We start from the raw sequence: 14,744 nt of genomic DNA, 5'->3' as shown, positions 1-14,744 counted from the left end.
CCATCAGGAACCCAACAAGCAGCAGATCCGGGGAGACTCACCTTCCTCCCCCGGGAGGAGTGGCGCGGGAGTGCACTACAGGGATCTGCTGGGTTTGGAGACTCCACACGAGGTCAAGTGCCAGAGATAGAAATGCGTGGTCACAGGCCTGGTGAGCACGGAGTGCGGCTGGAGACCGGGGAGACGGGAGTGACTGACGGCTTTTCTCTGGGGGCTCACCGAGGAGCAGGGCCCCAAGTTCTCGGCTCCTCTGGGGCGGAAATTGGGAGGCCACCATTTTCACTCTCCGCCTCCAAAGCTGTATGGAAAGCTCGCAGAGAACAAAAGCTCCGGAGACCAAACCTGAGCAGATTACTTAGCCCGGACCCGGCAAGGGCAGGCCAATTCCGCCTCCAGCAAAGACATTTGGAAACCAAGGCAACAGGCCCCTCCCCAGAAGATCAGTGAGAACAGCCAGCCAAGACCAAGTTTACTGATCAATGAGAATGGCAGAACTCCAGCTCTTGGGGAATACTACACATAGAATTCATGGCCTCTTTACCATGATTCTTTAGTCTTTCAAAGTTAAATTTTTTTTTAACTGTCTTTTCTTCTTTTTCTTTTTAATTTTTCTTTTTCCCTTTTTCAACCAACATCTTATCAATCCCTTTTTTAAAAAACATTTTTATTTTTCATTTTTAGAGTCATATTCTATCCCTTCATAGTAGTTACTCATATTTTTGGCATATGTATATAAGTTCTTCTCTCTTTAAAAATTTGAGATAGTTTCTTCTAACAGATCAAAATATACCCTAAATCTCTAGTATATGGGTTTTTTTTCTACTCCCCTGCCTGATCACATTCTCTCCCTTTTTTTTCTTTTTTCTTTTTTTAAATCCTCTTCTTTCTTTTTTCAAACAACTTCTTATCAATTCCTTTTATAAAATTTTTTACAATTTCCATCTTTACAGTCAATTCCATCCCTTCATCATATCAACCCTTATTTTTGTATATATATAAGTTTTTCTTTCTTTAAAATTTTGGGAGGCACTTTCTTCTAACAGACCAAAATACACCCAAAATCTAGTGTGTGGCACTGACCTATATACCAGCCTGATCATATTTGATCACATTCTGGTTTTTTGCTGTTGTTGTTGTTTTGTTTTGTTCTGTATTTCTTTGTTTTTTATCTTTATCTTTTTCTTTTTCTTTTTTTTCTTTTTCTTTTTTCTCTCTTTCCCTTTCTTTTCCCACTGCTTCAGGTCTTTTCTGATTTGTTTAGAGTATATTTTCTGAGGATGTTGTTACTCTGCTAACATTTTGTTCTCTCATTAATCTATTCTCCTCTGCACAAAATGACAAGATGGAAAATATCACCTCAACAAAAAGAACAAGAGGTAGTACCGCCTGCCAGGGACCTACTCAATACAGACATTAGTACAATGTCAGATCTAGAGTTCAGAATCATCACTTTAAAGATACAAGCTGGGCTTGAGAAAAGCATGGAAGTTATTAGAGAAACCCTTTCTGGAGAAGTAAAAGAACTAAAATCTAACCAAGTTGAAATCAAAAAGGCTATTAATGAGGTGCAATCAAATATGGGGGCGCTAACTGCTAGAATAAATGAGGCAGAAGAGAGAATCAGTGATATAGAAGACCAAATGATGGAAAATATAGAAGCTGAGAAAAAAAGAGAAAAACAACTACTGGATCACGAGGGCAGAATTCGAGAGATAAGTGATACCATAAGACGAAACAACATTAGAATAATTGGGATCCCAGAAGAAGAAGAAAGAGAGAGAGGGCCAGAAGGTATATTGGAGCAAATTATAGCAGAGAACTTCCCTAATCTGGGGAAGGAAACAGACATCAAAATCCAGGAGGCACAGAGAACCCCCCTCAAAATCAATAAAAATAGGTCAACACTATGACATCTAATAGTAAAACTTACGAGTCTCATAGACAAAGAGAAAATCCTGAAAGCAGCTCGGGAGAAGAGATATGTAACCTACAATGGTAGAAACATTAGATTGGCAACAGACCTATCCACAGAGACCTAGCAGGCCAGAAAGGACTGGCAGGATATATTCAGAGCACTAAATGAGAAAAATATGCAACCAAGAATACTATATCCAGCTAGGCTGTCATTGAAAATTGAAGGAGAGATAAAAAGCTTCCAGGACAAACAAAAACTAAAGAAATTTGCAAACACAAAACCAGCCCTACAAGAAATCTTGAAAGGGGTCCTCTAAGCAAGGAGAGACCCTAAAAGTAACATAGACCAGAAAGGAACACAGACAATATACACTAACAGTCACCTTACAGGCAATACAATGGCACTAAATTCCTATCTTTCAATAGTAACCCTGAATGTAAATGGGCCAAATGCCCCAATCAAAAGACACAGGCTATCAGATTGGATTAAAAAACAAGACCCATCGATATGCTGTCTGCAAGAGATTCATTTTAGACCCAAAGACACCTCCAGATTGAAAGTGAGGGGGTGGAAAACAATTTACCATGCTAATGGACACCAAAGGAAAGCTGGGTGGCAATCCTTATATCAGACAAATTACATTTTAAGCCAAAGACTGTAATAAGAGATGAAGAAGGACACTATATCCTACTTAAAGGGTCTATCCAACAAGATCTAACAACTGTAAATATCTATGCCCCTAATATGGGAGCAGCCAATTACATAAGGCAATTAATAACAAAAGCAAAGAAACACATTGACAACAATACAATAACAGTGGGGGACTTTAACACCCCCCTCACTGAAAAGGACAGATTGTCTAAGCAAAAGATCAACAAGGAAATAAAGACTCTAAATGACACACTGGACCAAATGGACTTCACAGACATATTCAGAACATTGCATCCCAAAGCAATGGAATACACATTCTTCTCTAGTGCCCATGGAACATTCTCCAGAATCGATCACATCCTAGGTCATAAATCAGGTCTCAACCGGCACCAAAAGATTGGGATCATTCCCTGCCTATTTTCAGACCACAATGCTTTGAAACTAGAACTCAATCACAAGAGGAAAGTCGGAAAGAACTCAAATACATGGAAGCTAAAGAGCATCCTACTGAAGAATGAATGGGTCAACCAGGAAATTAAAGAAGAATTAAAAAAATTCATGGAAACCAATGAAAATGAAAACACAACGATTAAAAATCTTTGGGATGCAGCAAAGGCAGTCCTAAGAGGAAAGTATATAGCAATACAAGCCTTTCTCAAGAAACAAGAAAGGTCTCAAGTACACAACCTAATCCTACACCTAAAGGAGCTGGAGAAAGAACAGCAAATAAAACCTAAACCCAGCAGGAGAAGAGAAATAATAAAGATCAGAGCAGAAATAAATGAAATAGAAACTAAAAGATCAGTAGAACAGATCAACAAAACTAGGAGCTGGTTCTTTGAAAGAATTAACAAGATTGATAAACCCCTGGCCAGACTTATCAAAAAGAGAAGAGAAATGACCCAAATCAACAAAATCATGAATGAAAGAGGAGAGATCACAACCAACACCAAAGAAATACAAACAATTAGAAGAACATATTAGGAGCAACTCTATGCCAGAAAATTAGATAACCTGGAAGAAATGGATGCATTCCTAGAGATGTATCAACTACCAAAACTGAACCAGGAAGAAATAGAAAATCTGAACAGACCTATAACCACTAAGGAAATTGAAGCAGTCATCAAAAATCTCCCAAAAAACAAAAGCCCAGAGCCAGATGGCTTCCCAGGGGAATTCTACCAAACATTTAAAGAAGAATTAATACCTATTCTTCTGAAACTGTTCCAAAAAATAGAAATGGAAGGAAAACTTCCAAACTCATGTTATGAGGTCAGCATTACCTTGAGCCCAAAACCAGACAAAGACCCCATCAAAAAGGAGAATTACAGACCAATATCCCTGATGAACATGGATGCAAAAATTCACACCGAAATACTAGCCAATAGGATCCAACTGTACATTAAAAGGATTATTCACCATGACCAAGTGGGATTTATCCCTGGGCTGCAAGGTTGGTTCAACATCCGCAAATCAATCAACGTGATACAATACATTAACAAAAGAAAGAACAAGAATCATATGATCCTCTCAATAGATGCAGAAAAAGCATTTGACAAAGTACAGCATCCTTTCTTGATCAAAACTCTTCAGAGTATAGGGATTGAGGGTACATACCTCAATATCATAAAAGCAATCTATGAAAAACCCACAGCGAATATCATTCTCAATGGGGAAAAACTGAGAGCTTTCCCCCTAAGGTCAGGAACGTGGCAGGGATGTCCACTACCACCACTGCTATTCAACATAGTATTGGAAGTCCTAGCCACAGCAATCAGGCAACAAAAAGAAATAAAAGGCATCCAAATCAGCAAAGAAGAAGTCAAACTCTCACTCTTTGCAGATGACATGATACTTTATGTGGAAAACCCCAAAGACTCCACCCCAAAATTGCTAGAATTCATAGAGGAATTCAGTCAAGTGGCAGGATATACAATCAATGCACAGAAGTCAGTGGCATCCCTATACACCAACAACAAGACAGAAGAAAGAGAAATTAAGGAGTCGATCCCATTTACAATTGCACCCAAAACCATAAGATACCTAGGAATAAATCTAACCAAAGAGGCACAGGATCTGTACTCAGAAAACTATAAAATACTCATGAAAGAAATTGAGGAAGACACAAAGAAATGGAAAAACGTTCCATGCTCATGGATTGGAAGAACAAATATTGTGGAGATGTCAATGCTACCTAGAGCAATCTACACATTCAATGCAATCCCCATCAAAATACCATCCACTTTTTTCAAAGAAATGGAACAAATAATCCTAAAATTTATATGGAACCAGAAAAGACCCCGAATAGCCAGAGGAATGTTGAAAAAGAAAAGCAATGCTGGCGGCATCACAATTCCGGACTTCCAGCTCTATTACAAAGCTGTCATCATCAAGACAGTATGGTACTGGCACAAAAACAGGCACATAGATCAATGGAACAGAATAGAGAGCCCAGAAATGGACCCTCAACTCTATGGTCAACTCATCTTCGACAAACAGGAAAGAATGTCCAATAGAACAAAGACAGTCTCTTCAACAAATGGTGGTGGGAAAAATTGGATAGCCATATGCAGAAGAATGAAACTGGACCATTTCCTTACACCACACACAAAAGTAGACTCCAAATGGTTGAAAGACCTCAATGTGAGACAGGAGTCCATCAAAATCCTAGAGGAGAACACAGGCAGCAACCTCTTCAACCTCAGCCGCAGCAACTTCTTCCTAGAAACATTGCCAAAGGCAAGGGAAGCAAGGGCAAAAATGAACTATTGGGACTTCATCAAGATAAAAAGCTTTTGCAAAGCAAAGGAAACAGTCAACAAAACCAAAAGACAACCAACAGAATGGGAGAAGATATTTGCAAATGACATATCAGATAAAGGACTGATATCCAAAATCTATAAAGAACTCATCAAACTCAACACCCAAAGAACAAAGAGTCCAATCAAGAAATGGGCAGAAGACATGAACAGACATTTTTCCAAAGAAGACATCCAAATGGCCAACAGACTCATGAAAAAGTGCTCAATATCACTCGGCATCAGGGAAATCCAAATCAAAACCTGAATGAGATACCACCTCACACCAGTCAGAATGGATAAAATTAACAAGTCAGGAAACGACAGATGTTGGCAGGGATGCGGAGAAAGGGGAACCCTCCTACACTGTTGGTGGGAATGCAAGCTGGTGCAGCCACTCTGGAAAACAGTATGGAGGTTCCTCAAAAAGTTGAAAATACAGCTACCATATGATCCAGCAATTGCACTACTGGGTATTTACCAGAAAGATACAAAAGTAGGGATCCGAAAGGATACGTGCACCCCAATGTTTATAGCAGCAATGTCCACAATAGCCAAACTGTGGAAAGAGCCAAGATGTCCATCGACAGATGAATGGATAAAGAAGAAGTGGTATATATATACAATGGAATATTATGCAGCCATCAAAAGGAATGAGATCTTGCCATTTGCAACGACATGGATGGAACTGGAGGGTATTATGTTGAGTGAAATAAGTCAAACAGAGAAAGACCTGTATCATATTACCTCACTGATATGAGGAATTCTTAATCGCAGGAAACAAACTGAGGGTTGCTGGAGTGGGGGGTGGGGTGGGAGGGATGGGTGACTTGGTCATAGACACTGGGGAGGGTATGTGGTGTGGTAAGTGCTGTGAATTGTGCGAGACTGTTGAATCTCAGATCTGTACCTCTGAAACAAATAATGCAATATATGTTAAGAAAAGAAGAAGAAGAAGAAGAAAGAAGAAGAAGAAGAAGAAGAAGAAGAAGAAGAAGAAGAAGAAGAAGAAGAAGAAGAAGGAGAAGGAGAAGGAGAAGGAGAAGGAGAAGGAGAAGGAGAAGCAGAAGGAGAAGGAGAAGAAGAAGAAGAAGGTAGCAGGAGGGGAAGAATGAAGGGGGGGAAATCGGATGGGTAGATGAACCATGAGAGATGATGGACTCTGAAAAACAAACTGAGGGTTCTAGAGGGGAGGGTGGTGGGAGGATGGGTTAGCCTGGTGATGGGTATTTAGGGGGGCACATTCTGCATGGAGCACTGGGTGTTATGCACAAACAATGAATCATGGCACACTACATCTAAAACTAGTGATGCAATGTATGGGGATAATATAAGAATAAAAAAATTAGGGGCGCCTGGGTGGCTCAGTTGGTTAAGCGACTGCCTTCGGCTCAGGTCATGATCCTGGAGTCCCGGGATCGAGTCCCGCATCGGGCTCCCTGCTCGGTGGAGAGCCTTCTTCTGCCTCTCTCTCTGCCTGCCTCTCTGCCCACTTGTGCTTTCTCTCTGTGTGTCAAATAAATAAAATCTTTAAAAAAAAAAAAAAAAGAATAAAAAAATTAAAAAAAAAACTATCCCAAAACTTATTTGACCTCAAGACTCACTATAAAGCTATAGTAGTTAAGACAGTGTGGTATTGGTGAAAGAATAGAAAAAAATCAATCAATGGAATAGAATAGATATCCCAGAATAGACCCATATAAATACAGTCAACTGGTCTTTGACAAAGGAGCAAAGGCAATACAATGGAGCAAAGATAGTCTTTCAGCACAACAATCCATGGCCATCCATGAGCAAAAAAAAAAAAAAAAAGAATCTAGACACAGACATTATACCCTTCACAAAAATCAACACAAAAGGGATCACAGATCTAAATGTAAAACAAAAACCTATAAAACTCCTAGAAGATAGCACAGGAGAAAACCTCGTTATAGCTTGGGTATAGCTATGATTTTTGGATACAACACCAAAGTTAATCCACAAAAGAGGTAGTTGATAAGTGGGATTTCACTAAAAATAAAATCTCCTTTGTGAAAGACACTGTCAAGAGAATGAGAAGATAAGTCACAGACTGGGAGAAAATATTTACAAAAACCACATCTAATAAAGAACTGTTATCCAAAATACACAAAGAACACTTAAAACTCAACAATTAAAAAAGCAAACAACTCAATTTAAAAATGCACCAGAGACCTTAACCAACACCTCAGCAAAGAAAATATACAAATGGCAAATAAGCATTTGAAAAATGCTCCACATCACATGTCATCCAAGAAATGCAAGTTAAAACAACAATGAGATACCACTATACACCTATAAGAAAGGGCCAAAATCTGGAACATTGAGAATACCATACACTAGTGAGAGTGTGGAGCAACAAGAACTCTCATTCATTGTTGGTGGGAATGTAAAATGGTACAGCCCCTTTGGAAGACAGTTTGGCAGTTTCTTGCAAAGCTAATCATACTCTTACCATAAGATCCAACACTTATGCTCTTCAGTATTTACCCAAAGGAGTTGAGAACATAGGTCCACGCAAAAACCTGCATACCAATATTTATAGCAGATTTATTCATAATTGCCAAGACTTGGGAGCAACCAAGATGTCCTTCAGTAGGTGAATGGATAAATAAACTGTAGTACAACCAGACAATTGAATAGTATCCAGTGCTAAAAAGAAATAAGCTATCAAACCATAAAAAGACATGAAGAAATCTTAGATGCATATTGCTAAGTGAAAGAAACGAATCTGAGATGTAAATATTGTGTGATTTCAACTATATGACATTCTAGAAAAGGCAAAACTATGGAGACAGTAAAAAAAGATCAGTGTTGCCAGTGGTTTGGGGAGGAGAAGGGATGAATAGGCAGAGCAAAGAGGATTTTTTACGACAGTGAAAATGATACCATAAAGATGAATGATACCATAATGATACATGCTATTATACATTTATCCAACCATTTATCCATTATCCATTTGTCCAAACCTACATAGTGTACAACACCAAGAGTAACCATAATGGAAATTATGGACTTTGGGTGATTATGATGTGTCAATGCAGTTTCATCAATTGTAACAAAGGTACCACTCTGGTGGTGGATGTTGATAATGGGGGAAGGCTGTGATTGTTTGGACGTAGAGGATATATGGGAAATCATTCTACCTTCCCCTCAATTTTGCTGTGAACCTCAAACTGCTCTAAAACATAAAATCAATGAAAAAAAATCCCCAAACTTTAGTGACTTAAAATAACAATATATCATTCATTTTCATGGTTCTGAGAGTTGATGGATTCCTCTTGATAGTTGTCACCTGGCTGTCAGATAACTATGATCAGATGGAAGCTGAAACTGGAGCTATCTGAAAGTTTCTTCACTCTTGTACTTAGCATAAACAACTGGAAGGGCTGGTTTCATGGGCATTTCTATCCCATCATGCAGCTTTTCCACATGGCTATATTGAACCTCCTCAAATCATGGCAGTCTCAGGGTAGCTGGGCTTCTTACCTGGTGTCTGGCTTCTCCCAGAGTGATCATTCTAAGAGGTCTACACAAATTACCATACCAGAGGTTCCTGAACTTCCTCAGTTCACAGCACTGACAGTGTCTCAGTATCATTTTTACAATGTCCCTTGGCCAGAACAAACCATACGAAACAAAACAAAGGAAAAAACCTAATGGCTCATTTATTAAGTAGTTACATCAAACAAACTGATAAGCTTTTATTTCCTAATAACTTTTTAGTAACTATTTAAAAAAACATAAATGAAAAAATATACTTTTATTTAATTCTTAAACAAGTACAATTACTTATGGTACACATACACCTGTTGGGCACTACACAACTTCTCAAACCTCTAATCAAATTAGAAACATTGGATGCCATCACATGTGTTTCCTGTTCCACAGTAGTTTTTGTGCAATATTTGTTTTATTTTATCATATGAATCACCAAAACCTAAGACTTCTGAAGGTATTAAATCATTAAAATAAATGTAACAACTATTAACATTGTGAACTGTGTTGAACTAGTAGTTTTAACAGTGTCTGAAAGATGTCCATGTATCTTCCTCAAAATGTAAAAGTAAATCATTGTGTCCCTGTAAATTTGCTATGGCACCCAAGGAGTCTCAGCCCAGTTTGGAAACCACTCTCCTACGCCAATCAAATCCTGAAATTAGTTGAGGAATTTAAGGAAATAATTTTCATTGAGTCCCATCTTTAACCTCCTATCCTTATCTACCCAATAGATGGCCAGGCGGACAAATACTATAGATTTGGCCCTACTTTGGCCAACATCAGGAAGACATGTAAGAAGAATTGAGGTAAAGTTTGGGTTTCTCTCTCATCCACAGAGTCCCTAAAACATATTAAGGAAGTCATTATTTATTTGAACACCATTTACAGATAGCAGTAAGTTCATACATCTCTGAATTTGTATATTCAGTTTACTCACAAAATGCCTAAATTAGCAGTAGATATTCAATACTTCATTAATTAATTAATTAATTAATTAACTGTAGACATAGACATCTGTCTGGAAAATGGAGAGAAAATTCCCATGGGAATTCTATTCATTTGCAATATTTTGCTTAGAAATCTCCTCAGCTAAATATACCAGGTCATTAATTATAGTTTTTATTTTCCACAAAAATACTAGAAAACAATTTGGCCCAATGTCTTCACCACTTTACAGCAAAAATTACCTCTCCTCCAATTTCCAGTAACATGTTCCTCATTTCCACCTGAGACCACACCAAAACCATCTTTAATGTCCATATTTCTACCAACAATATCTTCAAGGCAATCTCAGCTTTTTCTAACAAGTGCCTCAAAGGTTTTCTAGCCTTTACTTATTAGCCAGTTTCAAAGCCACTTCCACATTTTTAGGAACTTTTTACAGCAGGATCCCACTTCTAGTTACCAAAATCTGCTTTGGTCCACTAGGGCTGCCATAACAGAATACCACATACTGGGTGGTTTGAACAACAGAAATTTATTTTCTCATAGTTCTGGAGGCTAGAAGTCCAAGGTCAGAGTGTTGACAGGTTTTGTTTCTCTTGAGGATTTTCTACTTGGCCTGCACTTCTCACGTCTCACCATATCCTCACATGGCCTTTTCTCTGGGCCTGCACATCCCTGGTATCTTTACTTCTTCTTATAAAGATACCAGTCCTGTAGGACTAGAGTTCCACCCTTAAGACTTCATCTAACCTCAATTACCTCTTTAAAGTCCCTATCTCCAAATAAATACAGTTATATTGAGTGTTAGGGCTTCAACATATGAAGATTAGGGGGAAACAATTCATTCCATAACAGGAATGTATGGGGAAGGACGTGCCCTGTGTAATTTCCTTAAGGAATTTTTCTTTTTAAACATAGGTTCTTATATTTTTATATATTGGTTTCTGGTGATTCTTGATGCCCCAGAAATTACATGCAAAAATATCATGTGTATGAACTTTTCTGACAAGAGGATCTGTATTTTCTGTTACAAACTTTGTATCCACCATGGAAAGATTTTTGAAAGATGGCAAGGCCCAAGCTCAGAGGTTGTTATTTAATTCCTGTTGGGTGAGTGTCAGGCATGGACTTTTTTGTAACATTCTCCATTTGAATCTAATGTGCAGCCAAGTTTGAGAATCACTAGTCTAAAGCCTTTTTATTTAAATTGCAACCTGAAAGCCAGTAGCATCTGAATTACCTGGAAACTAATTAGAAACACAGAATCTATAGAGTCTGCATTTTTGTAAGTTGCACAAATAATTTGTTTGGTATGCCCATTAAATTTGAGGAGCACTTGTTTTTAGTTTTCCTCAGATTCTAACCACAAAATTTTCAAAACCACTAAGAAATTTTTTTTCAATATGTGATTTTAGGATAGCTTACATAACAGTCCTTGTTCTTTTGTTTGCTATTGGATCTATTTTAGAGACAAGATCATGTCAGGGTCAGTTGTAAACAAGTAATCTATGAAATAACAGCACAGTGAATTACACCCTGGCTCAACCCACAGATTACTTATTATTATCTATTATTCATCACTGCAAACATCATGCATAATTGCTCAACGATCAACTGTAGTTGGTCTACATAGCATTTACCCTAAAGATACAAAGAGCTCTTAATAAAAAAAAAAAAGTAGCTGGTTTATGTTAATACTGAAACAAAATAAAAAGAGAAGAAGTTCTAGAGAGAAAGAGGCTAGGGTAAGATGGGAGAAAATGAGAGGGTGAAAGAGAGACATGGTATTTCGATGCCTGAACATTAGACTATCAATCTTAATACCTAAGACGTTGAACGAGTAATTCTTGACCTCCACCAAACCATCTCCCATCATTCCTAAGGTTATTTTGAATAAATAGGATGGAACTGGATTGGGAATGAGGAACAGGAACAAGGAAAAATTCCCAGGAAGAGGGATAAATTATCAGATAAATTTCTCTAGGTGAGTTACTGGATGAATTTCACTGGATGAATTACTCTCTTTTTTAAGTTTTTATTTATTTATTTTAGAAAAAGGAGTGCACAGCAGGGGTAGGAGCAGAGGGAGAGGGAGCGAGAATCCCAAGCAGACTCCCCACTGAGCCCCAATGTGGGGCTCTATCTCATGACCCTGAGATCATGACCTGAGCTGAAATCAAGAGTATGATGTTTAATGCACTGAGCCACCCAGGCACCCCTGGATGAATTACTCTTAATGATAACAAGAAGAAGAAGAATTTTCTGCCTTTTCCCAAATTAATTTCAAAAGTCAATCCATTCAGCAAATCACTAAATTTTCAAGTCTATGTTTAAACTACTATAAAATTTGGGGTGCCTGGGTGGCTCAGTCGTTAAGCGTCTGCCTTCGGCTCAGGTCATGATCCCAGGGTCCTGGGATTGAGTCCTGCATCAGGCTCTCTGCTCCATGGGAAACCTGCTTCTCCCTCTCCCACTCCCCCTGCTTGTGTTCCCTCTCTCACTGTGTCTCTCTCTGTCAAATAAATAAATAAAATCTTTTAAAAAATTTTTAAAAAAACATCTATAAAATTTTTGTATGACACTACACATAGAGGAATTTTAGTTGAGCTTTATATATTTGCAGAAGCCAAGAAACATTTACTCTTCCAGGCCACCTCTGCACACAGTCACTTCTTCAGAGATTCCTCATTCATTCTTACTTCCTATGTGTCTACCACCATCCTCACTACAACCCATGGACATTGGCCTTAGATGAGCAGTAAAGGGTCCTTGGAACTAGCATGAACCTAATTCCTGCCTTTCAGAGCTAATAATCAAGCAGAAATACCAGATGGACCAGAAGTGATAGTAAACAAATAAATTAACATCTTTAACAACTAAAAATGTAGACAGTAGAATCCTGTGACTATCAAAAAGACTTTGTTTCACTATGAACCTTACAAAATATCCACATTAGGTTGTTCATCTCTGACCACCAACACAGTTGATAAAAGTTATTTTTTAAATCAAATATGTCTTTTTATAAGGCTATATAAAATACTTGAGATTATTCACTACCATCAATATTTGAAAAAAATAATGTGTATTTATCCAACAATTATTTGAGTGTTTAATACAAGCCAATAATTATTTTAATCTTCTGTTTGTATGTTTCATCTTTTTACATTCTTGGAACATTTAGTCTATTGACTAATGTATGTATATAATTACTAATAGTTGTAAATTCTTATCTACTAGATTACTGTTTATTTCTATTTGACCAATGTGTTTATGTTCTAGTACTCTTATTTCTTGTCTTTTTTCTTTTAAATTAATATTTGATTATCTGTTTAATACATTTTATTATTTCACACTCCCCCTTAGTAGCTTATTAGTTATACTTCTTTTGCAAGTGATCCTAGAAATTATAATATATATCTTTAATTATATTCTAGTAGGAATTATTAGCTCTGACACTTCCCTTCAATGTTAGTACCTTAGAATATTTAAAATCTATTATCTCCCCTCCCAAATTTTTTTAATTGACATACATTTTAATTCTATATCTATTTTAAAACCCACAAGAGAAAGCATTATTATTCCTTTGTCCAAGTAATATTTATTTGTATTTACTCACATATTAACACTTTTTATTGTTGTTCTTTTTCTTATATTTGCTTACTTATATCTGGGGTTATGTCTCTTCCCTATGAAGACATTTTTTTAGTGCACCTTTACTGTTAACAAATTGTCTTAGGTTTTGTTTATTACTGTCTTTATTTAAGCTTTGAAGAATAATTCTGTTAGATATATCATTCTGGGTTGACAGGGTTATTTGGAGTTTGTTTGTTATTTTGGCATATTAAAGATGTTCTATTATTTTCTGACTTACATTTTCATGTTGAAAAGTTAGCTGTTAGTCTTTTGCTTCTCCTTTAAAGGTAATGTGTATTTGCCTTTGGTTTTAAGGTTTTCATTTGTTTTTAATTTTATGTAGTTTTACTATGATGACCCCAGGTTTCTTTATACAGGTATACCTCATTTTATTGCATTTTTCTTTGTTGTGCTTCACAGATATTGCATTGTTTTACAAATTAAAGGTTTCTGGTAACCCTGCATTTAGCAATTCTATGGGCACCATTTTTCCAAGAGCATTTGCCTATTTTGTATATCCATGTTACATTTTGATGTCAAACATTTTCATTATTATTATATTTGTTATAGTGATCTATGATCAGTGATCTTTGACGTTACTATTTTCATTGTGTTGGGATTCTAAGAACTGCACCTATATAAGAGGGTGAACTTAATCAATAAATGTGTGTGTTCTGACTGTTCCGCTGAGCAACCCATTGCCCTATCTCTCCCTTTTCTCTAGCCTCCCTATTCTCAGAAACAGAACAATATTAAAATTAGGCCAATTAATAACCTTACCATGGTCTCTAAGCATTCAAGTGAAAGGAAGAGTCATGCATCTCTCCCTTTAAACCAAAAGCTTAGTGAGGAAGGCATGTCAAAAGCTGAGATAGGCTGAAAGCTAGGCCTCTCACACCAAAGAGTTAGTCAAGTTGTGAATGCAAAGGGAAAGTTCTTGAAGGAAATTAAAATTGCTCTTCCAGTGAACACACAAATGGTAAGAAAGTATAACAACCTTGGGACACCTGGGTGGCTCAGTCAGTGAAGCATCTGCCATCGACTCAGGTCATGATCTCAGGGTCCTGGGATCAAGCCTGTTATTGGGATCCCTGCTCAGTGGTAAGTCTGCTTCTCCCTCTGCCTCAGCCCCTCCCCCCACTTGTCCCCTCTCTTTCCCTCTCTCTTTCTCTCAAATAAATAAATGAAATATTTAAAAAAAAGTGTAACAGCCTTACTGCTGATGTGGAGAAAGGTTTAGTGGTCTGGATAGAAAATCAAACCAGCTATAACATTCTAGTAAG

The sequence above is a fragment of the Mirounga angustirostris genome, unplaced genomic scaffold, assembly GCF_029215605.1.
Source record: "Mirounga angustirostris isolate CCGP_5_RB_7025 unplaced genomic scaffold, mMirAng1.0.hap1 SCAF_13, whole genome shotgun sequence".
Classification (NCBI taxonomy): domain Eukaryota; kingdom Metazoa; phylum Chordata; class Mammalia; order Carnivora; family Phocidae; genus Mirounga; species Mirounga angustirostris.
The sequence above is the reverse complement of the archived record's forward strand: the minus strand, read 5'-3'. Positions refer to the sequence as shown.